The sequence below is a fragment of the Triticum urartu genome, chromosome 5A, assembly GCF_056163025.1.
Source record: "Triticum urartu cultivar PI428250 chromosome 5A, HENAU_Tu73, whole genome shotgun sequence".
Lineage (NCBI taxonomy): Eukaryota > Viridiplantae > Streptophyta > Magnoliopsida > Poales > Poaceae > Triticum > Triticum urartu.
In genome coordinates, this window is record NC_141877.1 from 275,720,307 (window position 1) to 275,743,198 (window position 22,892).

Here is a 22,892-nt window from a genome sequence, read left to right on the forward strand (position 1 = left end):
AGAGGCTCCCAAGTGACACCTAACCAATCTAGGAGACACCACTCTCCAAGAGGTAACAAATGGTGTGTTGATGATGAACTCCTTGCTCTTGTGCTTCAAATGATAGTCTCCCCAACACTCAACTCTCTCTCATAGGATAGGATTTGTTGGAAAGATGATTTGAGTGGAAAGCAACTTGGGGAAGGCTAGAGATCAAGATTTATGTGGTTGGATTGGAATATCTTGACCTCAACACAAGTGTAGGTGGTTCTCTCTCAGAAAATGTATGTTGGAAGTGTAGGCAGTTTCTGATGGCTCTCTCCATGAATGAAGAGTGGGTGGAGGGCATATATAGCCTCCACACAAAATCTACCCATTACACACAAATCACCAAACTCGATGGGACCGAATCATACAACTCAGTCAGACCGATTTAGTTCATAATGTGACCGTTAGGGTTTTCGGTGGGACCGACATGTCAACTCGGTGTGACCGATATCATTAGGGTTAGGGCATAACGTAATCTCGGTGAGACCGATTACACAAACTCAGTGAGACCGATTTTGGTAATAGACTAACTAGAGAGTTGGTCAGGCAATCTTGGTGGGACCGATTCGCTCTCTCGGTAGGACCGAAACGTTATGAAAGGGAAACAGAGAGTTTGCATTGCAATCTCGGTGGGGCCGATCGCTCATCTCGGTTGGACCGAAACGTTACGAAGGGAAACAGAGAGATTACAATCCCATCTCGGTGAGACCGAGATCCCTATCGGTAGGACCAAAAAGACTAGGGTTTGTGGCAGTGGCTATGTCAAGTGAACACGGTGGCGCCGGATAGATCAAATCGGTGGGGCCGAGTTTGACTTTTGGTTTGGGATATATTTGGATATGATAAAGTGATTGAGGGTTGTGGAGCATATCACTAAGCACTTTGTGCAAGAACCTCATTAAGAAACACCTCACCCCCTCTTAATAGTATTGGCTTTTCCTATGGACTCAATGTGATCTTGGATCACTAAAAATGAAATGTAGAGTCTTGTGCTTTGAGCTTGAGCCAATCCTTTTGTCCTTAGCATTTTGAGGGGTCCACTTTCTAATCCATGCCATGCCAATCATTGAGCTTTTCCTGAAACATTTATCTTCAAGTAGCATTATCTCAATGAGCTATATGTTGTTAGGAATTTCCAAAACCACCCAGGGATAGTTGCACTTTCAGTTATGGATGAAGAAACTACTAGAGACTTTCTTGCCTACAATGATAGAAGTGATCTTAAGAAACTATTAGCTAAGCTTAAACAAAAATCTCTGAATGCTAGAATTAAATATGATCCTACTTATGCTACTTCACCTATCTTTATTATTGATAAGGATTACGATTTCTCAGTTGATCCTGATATAATTACTTTGGTTGAATCTTGTCCTTTTTATAAATCTGAAACTGTTGTTGCACATCTTACTAAATTAAATAATATAGCTACCCCGTTCACTAATGATGAGAAAACTCGCTACTGGTATATCCTTAAATTGTTTCCGTTCTCATTAAAGGGTGATGCTAAGGTATGGTTTAATTCTCTTGATCCTGGTTGTGTGCGTAGTCCCCGGGATATGATCTACTACTTCTCTGCTAAATATTTCCCCACTCATAAGAAACAAGCTGCTTTAAGGGAAATATATAATTTTGTGCAAATTGAAGAAGAGAGTCTCCCACAAGCTTGGGGGAGGCTTCTCCAATTACTTAATGCTTTGCCTGATCATCCTCTCAAGAAAAATTAAATACTTGATATCTTTTATAATGGACTAACTGAAGCTTCCAGAGATTACTTGGATAGTTGTGCTGGTTGTGTTTTCAGGGAAAGAACGGTTGATCAAGCTGAAATTCTATTGAATAATATGTTGACCAATGAAAATAATTGGACACTTCGTGAACCAACTCCTAAGCCAAGTCCGAAGAAAAGGGGTATTCTATTTCTCAGTCCTGAAGATATGCAAGAGGCAAAGAAATCTATGAAAGAAAAAGGTATTAAAGCTGAAGATGTTATGAATTTACCACCTATTGAAGAAATACATGGTGTTGATTCATCACCTATTGAAGAAACCCACGGTCTTGATAACCCGACACAAGTAGTAAAGGTAAACTCTCTCTATAGATATGATAAAGCTGAAATCCCTCCTGCTAAGTTTGCTAGCCAATGTTTGGATGAATTTGATAACTTTATGGTTAAGCAAGAAGATTTCAATGCTTATGTTGGTAGACGGTTGAAACATAATGCATATATGATTGAACACTTGAGTGATTATATGGCTAGTGTTAAAGGTGAACTTAAACTTATTAGTAAACATGCTTCTATGGTTACCACTCAAGTAGAACAAGTACTTAAAGCTCAGAATGATTTGCTCAATGAATTGAATAATAAGAAAAAATGATAATGCTGTTAGATTTATGACTAGAGGTGGTAAAATGACTCAGGAACCTTTGTATCATGAAGGCCATCCTAAGAGAATTGAGCAAGATTCTCATAGAACTAATATTGATGCAGCTAGTCCTTCTAAAAGGAAGAGAAAGAAAAATGATAGGACTTTGCATGCTTCTAGTGAACCTGTTGTTGACACACCTGAGAATCCCAATGATATTTCTATTTCTGATGCTGAAACACAATCTGGTAATGAACATGAACCTAGTGATAATGTTCATGTTGATGCTCAACCTAGCAATAATAATGATGTAGAGATTGAACCTGCTGTTGATCTTGATAACCCACAACCAAAGAATCAACGTTATGATAAGAGAGACTTTGTTGCTAGGAAGCACGGTAAAGAAAGAGAACCATGGGTTCAGAAACCCATGCCTTTTCCTCCTAAACCATCCAAGAAAAAGGATGATGAGGATTTTGAGCGCTTTGTTGAAATGATTAGACCTATCTTTTTGCGTATGCGTTTGACTGATATGCTTAAAATGAATCATTATGCTAAATATATGAAGGAAATCGTTACTAATAAGAGAAAGATACCGGAAGCTGAAATTTCCACCATGCTTGCTAATTATACTTTTAAGGGTGGGAAACCAAAGAAACTTGGAGATCCATGTGACGCCCGGATAATCAAGCTACAGTAAACCTCTGCCAATGGTGCCATGTCACCTCGGTTACTGTTGATAAACTCGAGTTAGTTCAAAACTGATTCAAATTCAAATTTGAAATAAAGTCAAACACTAAAAGTTTTCAAAAGCTAAAACTATAATGTTCTCAATGTGGCAAATAAATCATAAGTAATTATGGTGGAGGATCCACATTATTATAAAATAATTAAAGGCACTAAAATAAATAAAACAATGACCGAAATAATAACTTAATTGTCTTTTTAATTAACAGAGAATACAAGGCACTTTACTTTTGTCCCAAACTTTTTGTGAGAACAACTGATTTTACAAATCTAATTGAGGGGTGGGTTTCACTTTTTCTAAAAACTATAAACTATTAAATAAGTAAAAGAAAACAGAAACAAGGAAATAAATAAAAGGAACGGTAAAACAAAAACAAAACATAGCAAAAAACGAAGCAAGACCCCCCCTCCCCTGGGCCGTTCGACCCAGCAGGGCACCAGGCCATTGGGCTGGCCCAGCCGCGCCCCTGCATAATCCCCCACGCCGAACCCTAAACCGCTACCACCCACACTCCCACTCCTCTCATCCCCCCCCCCCCCCCCCCGCTGGATCTGGATCGGGGTGATGCCCCCGACGACCACGCCCGCGTCCGCTGCCGCCCGAAGGCCTCCCCGTCGCCGGACCAGCACGCCGTCGCTGCTCGTCATCGTCGCCCGGAGCTCCTCCGCCTCGTCCTCCACATCTCCCTCGCCGCCTCGCCTTCCCCGACTCCTCCCCATCGGTCTCCTACGCACCTCGCCATCCGACGCCGCGCCGCTGCGTCCCGAGGTCGTCGCCGTCACGTCCTCGCCGGACCGCCCCGTCCCCGCCTCTCCTTCGTCGGTCCTCCCCGACACGCATCACCAAGCCTCGCTCGCCACTGCCTGGAACGTCGCCCGTCGTCGCCACCACCACGTCGCCGGCCTGCCTCCTTCTCCTCCTCCCCGGCGGCTGCATCACGCCGTCTCCGTCCTCGTCATCGATCATCGCGACCCCGAGCTCCGGCGCCTCCCCGAGCTCATTTTTAGCACAACTACAGGGCCCCGTGAGCACGCTTTCCCCATTCCCCCTCTGTTCCGTCGCCGTTTCGCCGTGGCTGCGCGCTCGCCGTGTCCGCGCACGCCCCTGCTAGCCCGCCCTGACCGCGTCCACCCCTCCCGGCTGCTTGCCGCCTTGGGACTCCATCCCTCGCCCGGTCCGACGCCCCGCCTCGCCCAGCCTACCTCACCTCGCCGTGCCTGTGGCCGGCGGCTTCCCCCTTCGATCTGGGCGTACGCCCGCTCGGGCTGGGCGCCAACGCCCGTGCGCCCACTCGCCGTACCCAACCGCTGCGGCCCTGTCCGCCCCCTCGTTCGGGCGCTGCCCCGGTGCCCGCAACGCCCGCACCCGCTAGGCCCTTGGGCCACAGACATGTGGGGCCCCACGCCCCCATTAAAAAAATTAATTAGAGAAATAAATAATAAATAAAAATAGAAATGAATTTAATTTAATTAATTAATTGATTAATTAACTAAATTAATTAAGTTAATTAATCATGTTTAATTAAGCTAATTAACTAGTTAGTTTAATTAAATAGTACTTAGTTTAACTAAGACCTAATTAACCTAAACAGGGTATGACAGGTGGGTCCCATTGGACCCACATGTCAGTTTGGCCCAGTCAACACAGTTGACTGCTGACGTCAGCATGACATCATACTGATGTCATTAATTCATTTTCGAATTAATTTAATTAATTAATTAATTACCAGAAATTAATAAAATCTTCAGAAAATCATATATTTTAATCCGTAACTCGGATTAAAATACTTTCTACATGAAAGTTGCTCAGAACGACGAGATGAACCCGGATACGTAGCCCGTTCATCCGCCACGCATCCCTAACCTATCGAACTCGCAACTTTCCCCCTCCGGTTCACCGGTCCAAAAACGCGAAACACCGGGGATACTTTCCCGGATGTCATCCCCCATCACCGGTATCACCTACTACCGCGTTAGGGCACCTCTAACGCCGTTACTTGTCATGTCATGCATCACTATGCATATGCTTGCATTATATTTATTGTTTCTTCCCCCTCTTCTCTCGCTAGACACCGAGACCGACGCCGCTGCTACCCAGTACGACTACGGTGTTGACGACCCCTCTCTCTTGCCAGAGCAACCAGGCAAGCCCCCCCCCCCTTGATCACCAGATATCACCTACTCTTCTCTATACTGCTTGCATTAGAGTAGTGTAGTATGTTACTGCTTTCCGTTATTCCTATCCTGATGCATAGCCTGTCCTTGCTACTACTGTTGTTACCATTACCTGCTATCCTACTGCTTAGTATAGGATGCTAGTGTTCCATCAGTGGCCCTACACTCTTGTCCGTCTGCCTTGCTATACTACTGGGCCGTGATCACTTCGGGAGGTGATCACGGGCATACTATATGCTTACACTGTTACCTTACCTGTGATACTGTTCGGAGATGGGGGCTGAAGGGGCAGGTGGCTCCATCCCGGTAGAGGTGGGCCTGGGTTCCCGACGGCCCCCGACTGTTACCTTGAGGCGGAGCGATAGGGCAGGTTGAGACCACCTAGGAGAGAGGTGGTCCTGGCCCTGGTCGGCGTTCGCGGATACTTAACACGCTTAACGAGATCTGGGTTTTGATCTGAGTCTGGCCATTTGGTCTATACGCACTAACCATCTACGCGGGAGTAGTTATGGGTATCCCGGCGTCGTGGTATCAGCTGAAGCCTTCGTGACGTCAGCGACTGAGCGGCGCGCGCCGGGTTGGAACGTAAGCCTGCTCTTGTATTAAGGGGGCTAGTTCTGCTCCCGGCCGCATTCGCAACGTGCAGGTGTGCTAAGGGCGATGGGCCCAGACCCCTGGGCGCTTAGGTTTAGACCGGCGTGCTGACCTCTCTGTTGGTCTAGGTGGGGCTGCGACGTGTTGATCTTCCGAGGCCGGGCATGACCCAGGAAAGTGTGTCCGGCCAAATGGGATCAAGCGTGTTGGGGAATGTGGTGCACCCCTGCAGGGAAGTTAATCTATTCGAATAGCCGTGATCTTCGGTAACAGGACGACTTGGAGTTGTACCTTGACTTTATGACAACTAGAACCGGATACTTAATAAAACACACCCTTCCAAGTGCCAGATACAACCGGTGATCGCTCTCTCACAGGGCGACGAGGGGAGGATCATCGGTTAGGGTTATGCTATGCGATGCTACTTGGAGGACTTCAGTTTATTCTCTTCTGCATGCTGCAAGACGGAGGCTGCCAGAAGCGTAGTCTTCGAAAGGACTAGCTATCCCCCTCTTATTCCGGCTTTCTGCAGTTCAGTCCACATATGATAGCCTTATTCCATTTGATACGAATGCATACATATGTAGTGTAGCTCCTTGCTTGCGAGTACTTTGGATGAGTACTCATGGTTGCTTTCTCCTTCCTTTCCCTCTATCCCTTCTACCTGGTTGTCGCAACCAGATGTTGGAGCCCAGGAGCCAGACGCCACCGTCGATGACGACTCCTACTACACCGGAGGTGCCTACTACGTGCTGCCCGCTGACGATGACTAGGAGTAGTTTAGGAGGATCCTAGGCAGGAGGCATGCGCCTCTTTCGATCTGTATCCCAGTCTGTGCTAGCCTTCTTAAGGCAAACTTGTTTACCTTATGTCTGTTCTCAGATATTGTTGCTTCCGCTGACTCGTCTATGATCGAGCTCTTGTATTCGAGCCCTCGAGGCCCCTGGCTTGTAATATGATGCTTGTATGACTTATTTTTATTTGTAGAGTTGTGTTGTGATATCTTCCCGTGAGTCCCTGATCTTGATCTTACACGTTTGCGTGTATGATTAGTGTACGATTAAATCGGGGGCGTCACAAGTTGGTATCAGAGCCGACTGCCTGTAGGAATCCCCCTTCCACACTCCTTGGCCGAAGTTGAGTCTAGGCATTGCAAAAACTTTTACTAACATGGCTGTGTGCCTTACGGGCCCACGTCGCCATTGGGTGGTATTAGGATATTTTACTCCTTGTCTACAATCTGGGACTCTGATCTCTCTTCTATTCGGGTTAAATGATTTTGCTAAAATCTAACTCTAGGTTCTCGTTACCACTTCCTGCCGAAGAGCCCTTTAATTACGGATGATCGACTGCTTCAACAGAAGATTCTGACAATACTCTCTGATGTTCTCCCGAAACCTTATGCCGTTGCTTTTGCAATTCCCTACCACCGAAATATCGCTATGGATAAGTATTTAGACCTGTCGTGCTTACTTTTATTCCCAGTCGATCTTGTTATTATAAGATACCCCGAGAATACTTTGTGCCTACTGCCTTGCAGTTCTTTGCCACATGCATACCACTACGGATAATTACTCGCATTTATCGAGTATCCGCTCATCCCCAGATATTCATGCAGTTCACAAAATTCTTCGAAATACCATTCGGTCTTCCAAAGATCCTCAGCAACCTATTGCTCCTGAAATTCTTGCTTGCTTGCATTATGGTTAATCCCATAAGTCTCGTAATCTTAATGGCATCCCTTGTCATTATCATTTTGAGTCTGTTGATTTAATATGAGTGCGAATGTTCACAATCATCAATCGAGTCCTAGGATTATCTTTCCGGCTCAGAAGTCATTTTGAACATGAGCTGGTTCTCGACCAAATTATCTGTCGTCGATTGTGCCTCTAGTATATTCAATTGATCCATTCTTGATCAGAGCATCTGCTTTTGATCCCTTGTTTTGGACATCATAATTCCTTTGGTATCTAAACCTCGAATTATTCAGATGTTCTATAAAATGATAAAGGTGCATTCTTTCTTCGTCTGATTGAGTGCCGATACTCACATCAGCTCCGTTGTGGATTGCTCGATCCATTGTTGGATTTCATCTGACCTCGTCCTTCATATTCAATAACCTTGTGAGCCTTTCCACGGGTACATAATGCCATTGGTAAATTGTATCCTCTACTTTGTCAACCATGCTCTGTTTTCGGACTTGTGTTAGTTACTCTTGAAACTTGTGGTATATGTTTCTAAGAAGCCCCTATGGGTTGAACATATGCCTTCTCTAAACCGTTTGAACCCGGAAGTTTTCACGAGTCATACTCTTCTGGTGCTTCACCAGATAAAATTTCAACACTGCAACTTCATCGAACGCGAGAATTGAAAGAAAGTTTATGCATTGGAGAAGTGGGAGTCGACCTTGAACTTTGTGTTCATGCCCATGGACGCGATGTAGATCCTATCATGGAAGCTTCTTGTAACTATTTCCTGGATATAATATCATTTGGTATCTGTGAATTGATCCTTGCAATCGTGGTTCCGACCATATGTTCTTCTTTGATCCCATTTCTCGGGCAAGTTTAAGCACTTGTCTTGTGTGGACCAATACACCATTCCAACCTTTACTTTGATCTGCCGTCGAGTATTACACCCTGGTATCTCGGGAATATCATGGGACATCATAACTTCTTATGGGTTCTTCGTAAACTATTATCACTCGCCGGATCCAATTGTTCCTAGGTTCTGGGTTGTCGTCAACCGAGAACACCGAATAGTGAAACGAGTCCGCACTCTGATTCAATAACTCTTAAGTAAATGTTGTTGCTTACGAGTTAATAATCATTTAAGTCATTCCTAGCCTGATCGGCTATATCATCATTGTGCTAAATTTTAACTATGCTACCTGGTCCTTCTTCACGAAGCACAATACTCGACGATGAGCTAAGCTTACATCGATTTTCCTCATCATATCATTTCTCCCTGAACAGCAAACTTGATTTCGAGTTTGTGTCCTACCCATGGTTCCAATAACCTTCCGCTTCATCATTCCTTTGACCTGATGTCATCGCTGATTGATTACATCTTCATGAAATCTCTCGACAGATGTGTCGTGATCATCATCGACCTTATGAGCTCTTCCAGGATATCAATTGAGTTCATGATGAGAAATACTATCCTTGCTCCCGCTGATTTGTGTTATCTTTGACCACTTTATTGCCTTCCGTTCAACACAAACTTGTTCGTGTTTTGTGTTATACCTTGAGTTCCCTGCTATCTAGCATTTGTTCTTCTTTACCTTGGAGTATTACCATCTTTTAATATCAAGGATGTTGTGAGGATTGCTCCTCCTCTTAAGAATTCTTGGTATAGTGATACTTCTCATCATCACCATTCTTTCTTGGTCCTCGCGTTGATTCCAACCGGGGTACCAACAAGTGAACGGTGCTGTTTGGATTCTGCCTTTTTAGCAACCCTATTGATTTGAATAATGGTCGGCCATTCATTCTTAGACTATTGATTATTGAATCACCATTCTAACATTGGTCGTGCAGCCCAACCCATATTTCGGGCGCACCTTTCTACCAATGTTTAATTGTGTATGTTTTCCTCAAACATGCTTCATTATATCATTTGATCCGACAAATGATATTTCCTTGTTCACCTAATTGTGGAAATCCATCTTTTGTTAATCTCGATGAATTACCGCTGGTTCCATCAGCCACCTCCTCATCCTCTCGTTGGTTTACTGATGAACTCATGTTTCGGAACTCACTTCCATAGTTCATTTCCTAAGAATCTTACAATGGCATCTCGTCAAATTGTGTTGCACCTTTTCTTCTCAGGCATCCCGAGTCTGAGGTATCCTGACATCAATCAAATCTGAATCTCGGTTAGATATGATGGTTGGAACATATTTCCAAGAGTTATAACGTTGGTCTTTATATGACCCGGTAAGGTGGTATCATACCTAGCCCACCTGGCCGGAGGCCCTATTGTTATATATTTCTTGTCAGCAAGGTTATCCATTCTTCCATGAGGAAATTGTAAGACTTATTCTATAAGTTGTTTCTGATGGATCCTTTGTCTCCAAAGTCTGGCCTTTGATTGAAGACCATGTCAATGCTATCTCGAAGCATGTCTGTGGTACTCCGATTTTCAACAGGAACATTTGAAGCCCAATGCTAAATGTTTCCTGCTCAATTATCCAAACACCGTTGCATGGGTAATGTCATGAAATTTCTCTCCCCTTTCCTAAAGGGTTTTCTACATTATATCCTGTCATGGATATCATGCTCTGCTTGTCCTTGGGAAGGATATACCCCTGAAATATGTGTTTAAACGCATTTTCCTTCCCATTGTTTTGTTTAGCCTTTTTAGTAATCAACTTAACTGAGCAGTGATAATTCCTTGCTTATGTAAACACCTCGATGTACAACCTTGTCAGTAAGAACCCGTTACTTTTGTTGATGACATTTCGGTAGCCACCGATGGACGAGAACTTTGCCTAATGGTCCGCCTCGTTCAACGAGCAGGAAAATGGTTCTCTTCGTCCCTCGCCCTTGGTATCGACATTGTTGCCAACATAACTGATAGGCTACCCTCTGACATGTCTGGCTATCATGACCGTGCAAGATATCAACGCTTTTCCTACTTTTAACCACATGGTGGGCCCATAACCCACATTTCCACAGAATCGAAACCTGACCCTCCTATACACCCCCGGTTTCCAAATTTAATTCCTCGCACTTGGCCTCGTATGTGATTCACGAGCCACCTTCCGAGAAATCATCAATTCTGGTATCAGACACAATACTTCTTCCCATTTCTTTAAACCCCATTTCACGCCCTGTTTCAGGCATCAAGCGATTGCATGCCCGCTTGAAACTTCACATGATACCTCCTTACCTTGCTCTCGATATTTTCTTAAGTTTAAATTCGAGAGTTACTTCCGCCATCTTCCTCGATGTTATTGACCAGATAGTCGACCTTGCAGAGGTTCGTACTCCCGGAATGCCCACCCTTCATCCTTTCCGTAAGTATGATGAAGATCTCGAAGAAGGGATGTGTACTACATCATGATGACCTGAAGCAGAGGAATGAAGACATCAACATAATGGATCAACCGCTTCAAGGAGAGCAACCAAGACCGAGAAGATCCATTAGAATACCGTAACCAGAACTTTCCCCCTTACTCCCCTCCTAAATCTCGGGACGAGATTTCTTGTAGTGAAGGAGATTTGTGACGCCCGGATAATCGAGCTACAGTAAACCTCTGCTAATGGTGCCATGTCACCTCGGTTACTATTGATAAACTCGAGTTAGTTCAAAACTGATTCAAATTCAAATTTGAAATAAAGTCAAACACTAAAAGTTTTCAAAAGCTAAAACTATAATGTTCTCAATGTGGCAAATAAATCATAAGTAATTATGGTGGAGGATCCACATTATTATAAAATAATTAAAGGCACTAAAATAAATAAAACAATGACCGAAATAATAACTTAATTGTCTTTTTAATTAACAGAGAATACAAGGCACTTTACTTTTGTCCCAAACTTTTTGTGAGAACAACTGATTTTACAAATCTAATTGAGGGGTGGGTTTCACTTTTTCTAAAAACTATAAACTATTAAATAAGTAAAAGAAAACAGAAACAAGGAAATAAATAAAAGGAACGGTAAAACAAAAACAAAACATAGCAAAAAAACGAAGCAAGACCCCCCCTCCCCTGGGCCGTTCGGCCCAGCAGGGCACCAGGCCATTGGGCTGGCCCAGCCGCGCCCCTGCATAATCCCCCACACCGAACCCTAAACCGCTACCACCCACACCCCCACTCCTCTCATCCCCCCTGCTGGATCTGGATCGGGGCGACGCCCCCGACGACCACGCCCGCGTCCGCTGCCGCCCGAAGGCCTCCCCGTCACCGGACCAGCATGCCGTCGCTGCTCGTCATCGTCGCCCGGAGCTCCTCCGCCTCGTCCTCCACGTCTCCCTCGCCGCCTCGCCTTCCCCGACTCCTCCCCATCGGTCTCCTACGCACCTCGCCATCCGACGCCGCGCCGCTGCGTCCCGAGGTCGTCGTCGTCACGTCCTCGCCGGACCGCCCCGTCCCCGCCTCTCCCTCGTCGGTCCTCCCCGACACGCATCACCAAGCCTCACTCGCCATTGCCCGGAATGTCGCCCATCGTCGCCACCACCATGTCGCCGGCCTGCCTCCTTCTCCTCCTCCCCGGCGGCTGCATCGCGCCGTCTCCGTTCTCGTCATCGATCATCCCGACCCCGAGCTCCGGCGCCTCCCCGAGCTCATTTTTAGCACAACTACAGGGCCCCGTGAGCACGCTTTCCCCATTCCCCCTCTGTTCCGTCGCCGTTTCGCCGTGGCTGCGCGCTCGCCGTGTCAGCGCGCGCCCCTGCTAGCCGGCCCTGACCGCGTCCACCCCTCCCGGCTGCTTGCCGCCTTGGGACTCCGTCCCTCGCCCGGTCCGACGCCCCGCCTCGCCCAGCCTACCTCACCTCGCCGTGCCTGTGGCCGGCGGCTTCCCCCTTCGATCTGGGCGTACGCCCGCTCGGGCTGGGCGCCAACGCCCGTGCGCCCACTCGCCGTACCCAACCGCTGCGGCCCTGTCCGCCCCCTCGTTCGGGCGCTGCCCCGGTGCCCGCAACGCCCGCACCCGCTAGGCCCTTGGGCCACAGACATGTGGGGCCCCACGCCCCCATTAAAAAAAAGGAATTAGAAAAATAATTAGAAAAATAAATAATAAATAAAAATAGAAATGAATTTAATTAATTAATTGATTAATTAACTAAATTAATTAAGTTAATTAATCATGTTTAATTAAGCTAATTAACTAGTTAGTTTAATTAAATAGTACTTAGTTTAACTAAGACCTAATTAACCTAAACAGGGTATGACAGGTGGGTCCCATTGGACCCACATGTCAGTTTGGCCCAGTCAACACAGTTGACTGCTGACGTCAGCATGACATCATACTGATGTCATTAATTCATTTTCGAATTAATTTAATTAATTAATTAATTACCAGAAATTAATAAAATCTTCAGAAAATCATATCTTTTAATCCGTAACTCGGATTAAAATACTTTCTACATGAAAGTTGCTCAGAACGACGAGACGAACCCGGATACGCAGCCCGTTCATCCGCCACGCATCCCTAACCTATCGAACTCGCAACTTTCCCCCTCCGGTTCACCGGTCCGAAAACGCGAAACACCGGGGATACTTTCCCGGATGTCATCCCCCATCACCGGTATCACCTACTACCGCGTTAGGGCACCTCTAACGCCGTTAGTTGTCATGTCATGCATCACTATGCATATGCTTGCATTATATTTATTGTTTCTTCCCCCTCTTCTCTCGCTAGACACCGAGACCGACGCCGCTGCTACCCAGTACGACTACGGTGTTGACGACCCCTCTCTCTTGCCAGAGCAACCAGGCAAGCCCCCCCCCCCTTGATCACCAGATATCGCCTACTCTTCTCTATACTGCTTGCATTAGACTAGTGTAGTATGTTACTGCTTTCCGTTATTCCTATCCTGATGCATAGCCTGTCCTTGCTACTACTGTTGTTACCATTACCTGCTATCCTACTGCTTAGTATAGGATGCTAGTGTTCCATCAGTGGCCCTACACTCTTGTCCGTCTGCCTTGCTATACTACTGGGCCGTGATCACTTCGGGAGGTGATCACGGGCATACTATATGCTTACACTGTTACCTTACCTGTGATACTGTTCGGAGATGGGGGCTGAAGGGGCAGGTGGCTCCATCCCGGTAGAGGTGGGCCTGGGTTCCCGACGGCCCCCGACTGTTACCTTGAGGCGGAGCGACAGGGCAGGTTGAGACCACCTAGGAGAGAGGTGGGCCTGGCCCTCGTCAGCGTTCGCGGATACTTAACACGCTTAACGAGATCTGGGTTTTGATCTGAGTCTGGCCATTTGGTCTATACGCACTAACCATCTACGCGGGAGTAGTTATGGGTATCCCGGCGTCGTGGTATCAGCCGAAGCCTTTGTGACGTCAGCGACTGAGCGGCGCGCGCCGGGTTGGAACGTAAGCCTGCTCTTGTATTAAGGGGGCTAGTTCTGCTCCCGGCCGCGTTTGCAACGTGCAGGTGTGCTAAGGGCGATGGGCCCAGACCCCTGGGCGCTTAGGTTTAGACCGGCGTGTTGACCTCTCTGTTGGTCTAGGTGGGGCTGCGACGTGTTGATCTTCCGAGGCCGGGCATGACCCAGGAAAGTGTGTCTGGCCAAATGGGATCAAGCGTGTTGGGGAATGTGGTGCACCCCTGCAGGGAAGTTAATCTATTCGAATAGCCGTGATCTTCGGTAACAGGACGACTTGGAGTTGTACCTTGACCTTATGACAACTAGAACCGGATACTTAATAAAACACACCCTTCCAAGTGCCAGATACAACCGGTGATCGCTCTCTCACAGGGCGACGAGGGGAGGATCATCGGTTAGGGTTATGCTATGCGATGCTACTTGGAGGACTTCAGTCTATTCTCTTCTGCATGCTGCAAGACGGAGGCTGCCAGAAGCGTAGTCTTTGAAAGGACTAGCTATCCCCCTCTTATTCCGGCTTTCTGCAGTTCAGTCCACATATGATAGCCTTATTCCATTTGATACCAATGCATACATATGTAGTGTAGCTCCTTGCTTGCGAGTACTTTGGATGAGTACTCACGGTTGCTTTCTCCTTCCTTTCCCTCTATCCCTTCTACCTGGTTGTCGCAACCAGATGTTGGAGCCCAGGAGCCAGACGCCACCGTCGATGACAACTCCTACTACACCGGAGGTGCCTACTACGTGCTGCCCGCTGACGACGACTAGGAGTAGTTTAGGAGGATCCCAGGCAGGAGGCCTGCGCCTCTTTCGATCTGTATCCCAGTCTGTGCTAGCCTTCTTAAGGCAAACTTGTTTACCTTATGTCTGTTCTCAGATATTGTTGCTTCCGCTGACTCGTCTATGATCGAGCTCTTGTATTCGAGCCCTCGAGGCCCCTGGCTTGTAATATGATGCTTGTATGACTTATTTTTATTTGTAGAGTTGTGTTGTGATATCTTCCCGTGAGTCCCTGATCTTGATCGTACACGTTTGCGTGTATGATTAGTGTACGATTAAATCGGGGGCGTCACAATCCAGGAGTACCAACTATACCATGCTCCATTAAAAGAAACTATGTTAAAACTACTTTATGTGATCTTGGAGACCGTGTTAGTGTTATGCCTCTCTCTTTATATCGTAGACTTGATTTGAATAAGTTGACACCTACTGAAATATATTTGCAAATGGCTGATAAATCAACTACTATACCTGTCGGTATTTGTGAGGATCTGCCTGCTGTGGTTGCAAACATTACTATTTTAACGGACTTTGTTATTCTTGATATTCCCGAGGACAATAGTTTGTCTATTATTCTTGGAAGACCCTTTTTGAATACTGCATGGGCTGTTATTGATTACACCAAAGGCAATGTCACTTTTCATGTTAATGGTAATGAGCATACAGTACACTTTCCGAGGAAACAACCTCAAGTCCACAGTATCAATTCTATTGGAAAAAAATTCAACAATCACTATTGGAGGTTTTGAATTTCCTCTTCCTACTGTCAAGAAGAAATATGATATTCTTATTGTTGGGGATGTGCATATCCCCGTTGAGGTAACCTAGTGTTATTCGAAAATTCTCCGGTTTCATGTTATTCCAAATGAGTTTGTTAACAAGACCTGATCAACCTTGTTAGTGGATTCCTTTTGATGAGAATGAGATGGATGAATTTAGAAGGCACAACTCTCTGTACCCTCTTTTTACTTTCTGTTATTTATATTAAATAAAGCAAAAATAGTATTTTTCTGTGTGTTTTCTGAATTATCCATGCAATAAAAAAATACCCCGAAAATAAAAGTTCTCCAAATGCCCTGAAAATTAAATATGATTTTTCTAGAATATTTGAGAATATCTCGCACTGAGAACACAGCAGGGGAGCAAGCACCTGGCCACGAGGGTCCAGGGCGCGCCCACCCCCCTGGGCGCGCCCCTACCTCGTGGGCCCATGGTGGCTCCCCTCCACTTATTCCAGCTACCACACACTCCTTCTTCCTCCCAAAAACATCACTAGCCAGCTCAAATTCGAGTTCTTGCTCATCTTACTGCCATTTTCGATCTCCTTGCTCAAAGCTCCATTCACAAAACTGCTTTGGGGGATTGTTCTTTAGTATGTGACTCCTCCAATGGTCCAATTAGTTTTTTGTTCTAGTGCTTTATTCATTGCAAATTTTTGCTGCTTGGGTGACCCTATTCTTGAGCTTGCATGTCAAATTTATATGGTCAAAAGTATTTTTAATGCATGATGTAGCCTCTAGGCACTTGTAGGAGTAGTTGCTATCAATTTTGTTGAGTTTGGTTCACTTTTATTTTGAGTTACTAAAAAATTTAGAAATTTTTTCAGAGGAAGAAATATGTTTAGGAAAATGTACCAAGGTGGTTCTTCAAGGAAGCAAGGACCCAGACCCGCAATACGCGATGCGGACGAGGAACCACCAAGGGATGCTCAAGTGAGGCCTTGTGAATGGCCGTTAGAGGACTTTATGGTTCGAGCAGGAATCAAGGAGGAATTTGAAGCATATGTGCGCAATGCCGATCTTGAGAGCTTCAAGGCAGATAAGTGTCGTCAATACTATCACCTAACTGATTCCTTTGTGATAAGGTTCAAATTTTCATCTTCACGTAATTCTCACACTGTCCTGTTTGATCTTTATGATAAACCTTATACAATGGACTTAGAAGATTTTACCATTGCTTGTAAACTTCCACAGTGGGGTAATGTTAATGAACCTTGCAAATCTAAATATAGAGACTTTCTTGCTAGTATAACGGTGGGGGAATCTAGGGAAATCACGCAAACTACCATAGGGAGCATTCATTTTCCTGCTATACATTATTTTGCTCTCTTCATAGGTAGATGCAGTAATGGTAAGGATGAAGCATGTCACATGTGTGTGCCAGATCTTAGTGTTCTCAAGAGTGTTGTATTAGGAGATAGACAATACAACTTGGGGGCCATTGTTGCACGTAGGTAGCATAATAATCGTATTCATGGAGATTTCTTTGGTGAAATTTATGCAACTCGTATAGCTAACTTTCTTGAGATACCCATACGTGGATATGATATTGAGTTGCCTCCTGCTTATTTAGATTACGATGCTATGGTTCGTCATCAGTTTGTTGAGAGGAACGACCAGTCCCTCCAGTACCAACTAATCTTTAACAGACGACGCACCTATCACATCGCTCTCCCTGCTCCCGCTTTCTTTGACTTTCAGGCAAAGGGGAGATATTTTACAACCAGGGAGGAGGCGACCGAGTACGAAAGAAGAGCGGAGACAGCTTGCCTCCAAGCTGCAGCTCATCAGGAAATTGCCGCTGCATCTCAGTACGACCCCAACTATTACTTTGGATATCCGCCAGGCCAGCCGTGGCCATAGACCAACTTAGGTCAAAAGCCTAAGCTTGGGCGAGTACGTACTTCTCACCGACATTACATTCCTGTTCACACACTCATGCCAGTTGTCGGTGCTCATACTTTTTCATTGTAATATCCATGCTAGTTTATTTCCCTTTTATGATTTCTTCTTGTGTGTTTGATAAACCTTAAGAAAAACAAAAAAAATAGTTGTAGCATTTAGCTAGTTTACTCTCCATGCCTGTAGTAGTAGTAGTAGTAGTAGTAGTAACTAAAAAGAAAACCCAAAAATATTTCTCATTCTTATTTTGCTTGTTGGGAGCTTTCCCGTGTATATAGTTTTATTTCTTTTCTTTCTTTGGGGGTCGAGAGGAGAAGACCATAATGAAAATGTTAAGTGGCTCTCATATGCATTATTGTTGATCTAACAAAGAGCCCATATTACATTGTCTTCTCTCTTGAATTGAATGCTTGCAGATTCCAGCTTAGTCCAATGCACGTGCACTATTATTATTATCCACATCGTACGGTCGTGCAAGCGAAAGGCAATAATGATGATTATATGATGAACTAATTGAGATGAGAATAGCTGGTATGAACTTGACCTCTCTTGTTTTTGTAAATATGATCAGTCCATCGTTCCTGATTCAGCCTATTATGAAAGAAACATGTCTGCAATGACAATAAGAGATTATAGTTGCTTATGCCATGCTTAATTATCTAGGAGCTTATAATGGTTTACCTTGCATGCCAACATGCTATTAAAATGGTTATGATGTGGTATGATAGGGTGGTATCCTCTTTTGAACGATTCAAGTGGCTTGACTTGGCACATGTTCACGCATGTAGTTGAAACAAAATCAACATAGCCTCTACGATATTTATGTTCATGGTGCATTATATCCTACTCATGCTTGCATTCGGTGTTGATTAATTTTAATGCATGTTCATGACTATTGTCGCTCTCTAGTTGGCCGCTTCCCAGTCTTTTTCCAGCTTTCACTTGAACTAAGCGGGAATACTACTTGTGCATCCAATTCCATAAACCCCAAAGTTATTCCATATGAGTCCACCATACCTACCTATATACGGTATCTACCTACCGTTCCAAGTAAATTTGTATGTGCCAAACTCTAAACCTTCAAATAAACATTCTGTTTTGTATGCTCGAACAACTCATGTATCAACTAGGGCTGTTTGTATCTTCCATGCTAGGCGGGTTATTCTCAAGAGGAGTGGACTCCGCTTCTCACTCACGAGAAAATGGCTGGTCGCCGGGATGCCTAGTCCCATGCTTTATGCAAATCAAATCAAAATAACTGCAAACAAAACTCCCCCAGGACTCTTGTTAGTTGGAGGCACTCGTTGTTTCGAGCAAGCCATGGATTGATGCTTGTTGGTGGAGGGGGAGTATAAACTTTACCATTCTGTTTGGGAACCGCCTATAATGTGTGTGGCATGGAAGATATCGAGATCTCTCGGTTGTTATGTTGACAATGAAAGTATACCGCTCAAAATATTATTCATATCTATTTCAAAACCGAGCTCTGGCACCTCTACAAATCCCTGCTTCCCTCTACGAAGGGCCTATCCATTTACTTTTATGTTGAGTCATCACCCTCTTATTAAAAAGCACCGGTTGGAGAGCACCGCTGTCATTTGCATCCATTACTGTTAGTTTACATTGAGTATGACTTGACTGGATCTCTTTTACCATGAATTACAAAGGTGCTCTGCATTTATGTTTTGCGGTCTCAGAAAGGGCTGAGATACCATCTTGTTATATCATATTATGATTGTTTTGACAAAGTGTTGTCATCCGAGATCTATTATTATTGCTCGCTAGCTGATTATACCATTGATATCAGTAAACATGAGACCTAAATGTTATTGTGAATATGGTTAGTTCATAATTTTTGCTGAAAACCTGAATGCTGGCTTTACATATTTACAACAACAAGAGCAAACAGAGTTTGTAAAAGTTTTTCTTTATCACTTTCAATTTATCAACTGAATTGCTTGAGGACAAGCAAAGGTTTAAGCTTGGGGGAGTTGATACGTCTCCGTCGTATCTACTTTTCCAAACACTTTTGCCCTTGTTTTGGACTCTAACTTGTATGATTTGAATGGAACTAACCCGGACTAACGCTGTTTTCAGTAGAATTGCCATGGTGTTATTTTTGTGCAGAAATAAAAGTTCTCAGAATGACCTGAAAATCAATGGAGATTATTTCTGGAACATATAAAAAATATTGGCGAAAAGATCCACGTCAGGGGGCCCACACCCTGTCCACGAGGGTGGGGGTGCTCCCTACCCCCCTGGGTGCGCCCCCTGCCTCATGGGCCCCCTGACGCTCCACTGACCTCAACCTTGACTCCATATATTCACTTTCGGGGATAAAAAACCAGATAGAAGGATTCATCGCATTTTACGATACGGAACCGCCGCCAAGCCCTAAACTCTCTCGGGAGGGCAGATCTGGAGTCCGTTCGGGGCTCCGGAGAGGGGAATCCGTCGTCATCGTCATCATCAACCTTCATCCATCACCAATTTCATGATGCTCACCGCCGTGCGTGAGTAATTCCATCGTAGGCTTGCTGGACGGTGATGGGTTGGATGAGATTTATCATGTAATCAAGTTAGTTTTGTTAGGGTTTGATCCCTAGTATCCACTATGTTCTGAGATTGATGTTGCTATGACTTTGCTATGCTTAATGCTTGTCACTAGGGCCCGAGTGCCATGATTTCAGATCTGAACCTATTATGTTTTCATCAATATATGAGAGTTCTTGATCCTATCTTGCAAGTCTATAGTCACCTATTATGTGTTATGATCCGTTAACCCCAAAGTGACAATAATCGGGATACTTACCGATGATGACCGTAGTTTGAGGAGTTCATGTATTCACTATGTGTTAATGCTTTGGTCTGGTACTCTATTAAAAGGAGGCCTTAATATCCCTTAGTTTCCAATAGGACCCGCTGCCACGGGAGGGTAGGACAAAAGATGTCATGCAAGTTCTTTTCCATAAGCACGTATGACTATATTCGGAATACATGCCTACATTACATTGATGAACTGGAGCTAGTTATGTGTCACCCTATGTTATGACTGTTACATGATCGATCGCATCCGGCATAATTCTCCATCACCGATCCAATGCCTACGAGCTTTTCTTATATTGTTCTTCGCTTATTTACTTTTCCGTTGCTACTGTTACCATCACTATAAAACCCAAAAACATCACTTTTGCTACCGTTACTTTTTGCTACCGTTATCACTACTATCATATTACTTTGCTACTAAATACCTTGCTGCAGATATTAAGTTTCCAGGTGTGCTTGAATTGACAACTCAGCTGCTAATACTTGAGAATATTCTGTGGCTCCCCTTGTGTCGAATCAATAAATTTGGGTTGAATACTCTACCCTCGAAAATTGTTGCGATCCCCTATACTTGTGGGTTATCATGAACCGACGCCTCAAGAAGTACTACATTATGTATGATGAGACATGTCATGTAACTTATATAGCTATATCGTGATTATGATGTGGCGACATGATTTGTGTTGGATGATATGATGAGACTATTATGTGTATGATATGATGAGCATATTGCATGTTTATGATATGATTATAATATTGTATAAAACATGTACAAAAACATCGCAAATACGTAGCAAAAAAAGATATGAGAAAATATAGTAGTAACGCTCTTTAGCGCTGGACAGGAAAGCGCCACTACTAAAGCATTTAGCAGTAGCGCTGGTATGGAAAGAGCTACTAGTAAGTAGGTATAGCATTAGCGCGTGTCAAAACGCGCTACTACTAAACTTTAGCTGTAGCACCGTATCAGCAGCACGGGTACCTGTGCTACTGATACACCAAATACCCGCGCTACTGCTAGGCTTTTCCCTAGTAGTGCTCCCATGGAGATCAAGGCCTCCATGTGACAAGATCCCACAAGTGGATTCAAGACCCCTTCATGGGAAGATCCTCCTAGGATTAAAGACCTCCCTCCTTCAAAGGACTGGGATGAACTAGCTACCTTTGTACCCTCTTGTGTTGACTTTGGATCTTTGTATCTCCCCTTGTGTATGTGGATTTAGCACATGTGTGATTTGGATCTTGTTGATTGAGTGTTTTCCCTCTCAGGTTCTCCGTGTTCTTCGTGGGATCCCCCTCCAATTCGTGAAAGATCGGCCCTTATGGTTCCACCCTACATAAAAAATGGAGTCAAAAAGCAATGTCTCTGAAGAGGCCCGGTGAAAGTGCATAGCATAACCCAACCAAGCCCAAGACAACAGCCGAACAAGCTGCAACCTTGTTCACTCAGAAACAAATGTCGCGTCAGCCGAGGGTGTTCCGAGTTGCCCGCTCCTTGCATGTGCCAATCTGTGCATTAGCGGTTGCCCCGGTGTTTATTCCATTGGATAGAGCCATCTAGACTGCATGACTTACCATGCACACACCGCCTGCCAATCCGTAGAGGCATCTCTGACACATTCGAACAAACGGCCCGGCAAACAACGAATGACACCGACACGAAAGCCCGACACAGACACAGCTTGAAAACAAGCCTCCATATAAGGTCTTCAAGCGACATCCATGTGGTCAGCGAACAATTGTCCCATGTCTTATTAACTTACCAAAATAAAATAATACTTCCTTTTGTAAGTCGTTAAATTATTACCAAACAATTGATTGTATCCCTAAAAAATTGATTAACAATAAAATGACAGGTAAATCATGGTTATTGCGTAAAAAACTTGCTAAATAGTTCTTACCCCCTCTGTAAAGAAATATAAGAGTGTTTAGCCCTCTGTAAAGAAATATAAGAGCGATGTTTAGCGCTCTTATATTTTTTAACCAAGTAACAGTAGGGAAAGTCCCTATTGTATGTCATTTTCACTAATATTATCAGATAGTGCTATTACAAAGAGCAAGAAAGAAGTTGCATGATGTTATTGGGGTTAGTGCTAAAATAAAAACAAAGACTACTTATACACTATCTATCCAGGATCTCATGCCATCCTTGACGCTATGCTTAACCCTCATCATTATGTTGTGGAAGGTGCTGATGAAACCATTCTTGCATTGGCTTATTGAGCACTAAATGTCTTCAAAAACTTTATCATGTCTTTGATTCCATATGCTCCAGAACCCAATGATTATAATTTCCATGAGAAAATCCATGTTGTATCTCTGCTTGCTATCAAGTATCATGTTGTGTATGTTGACATCAGTGTTCCATTCCATGCCAATGCTTCACCAGAATCCTTGACTGAAGGAGCAGTCAAAGAATACACGTACTCTGTCTTTCATTGTATGATCTTCACAGAGTGAGAATTGTGTGATATCTAAATGGAATTGTTTCCTGGTCAACATGTCACATGTATTAAGTCTGTCTTGTAATAGAAGTCAGAAGAAGAATTTGTGTTGCTCCAAGGTGTTGCACAGTTGTGTAAATTGCTGGAAAGCAATATTGGACAATGGTAGCTGAAAAATGG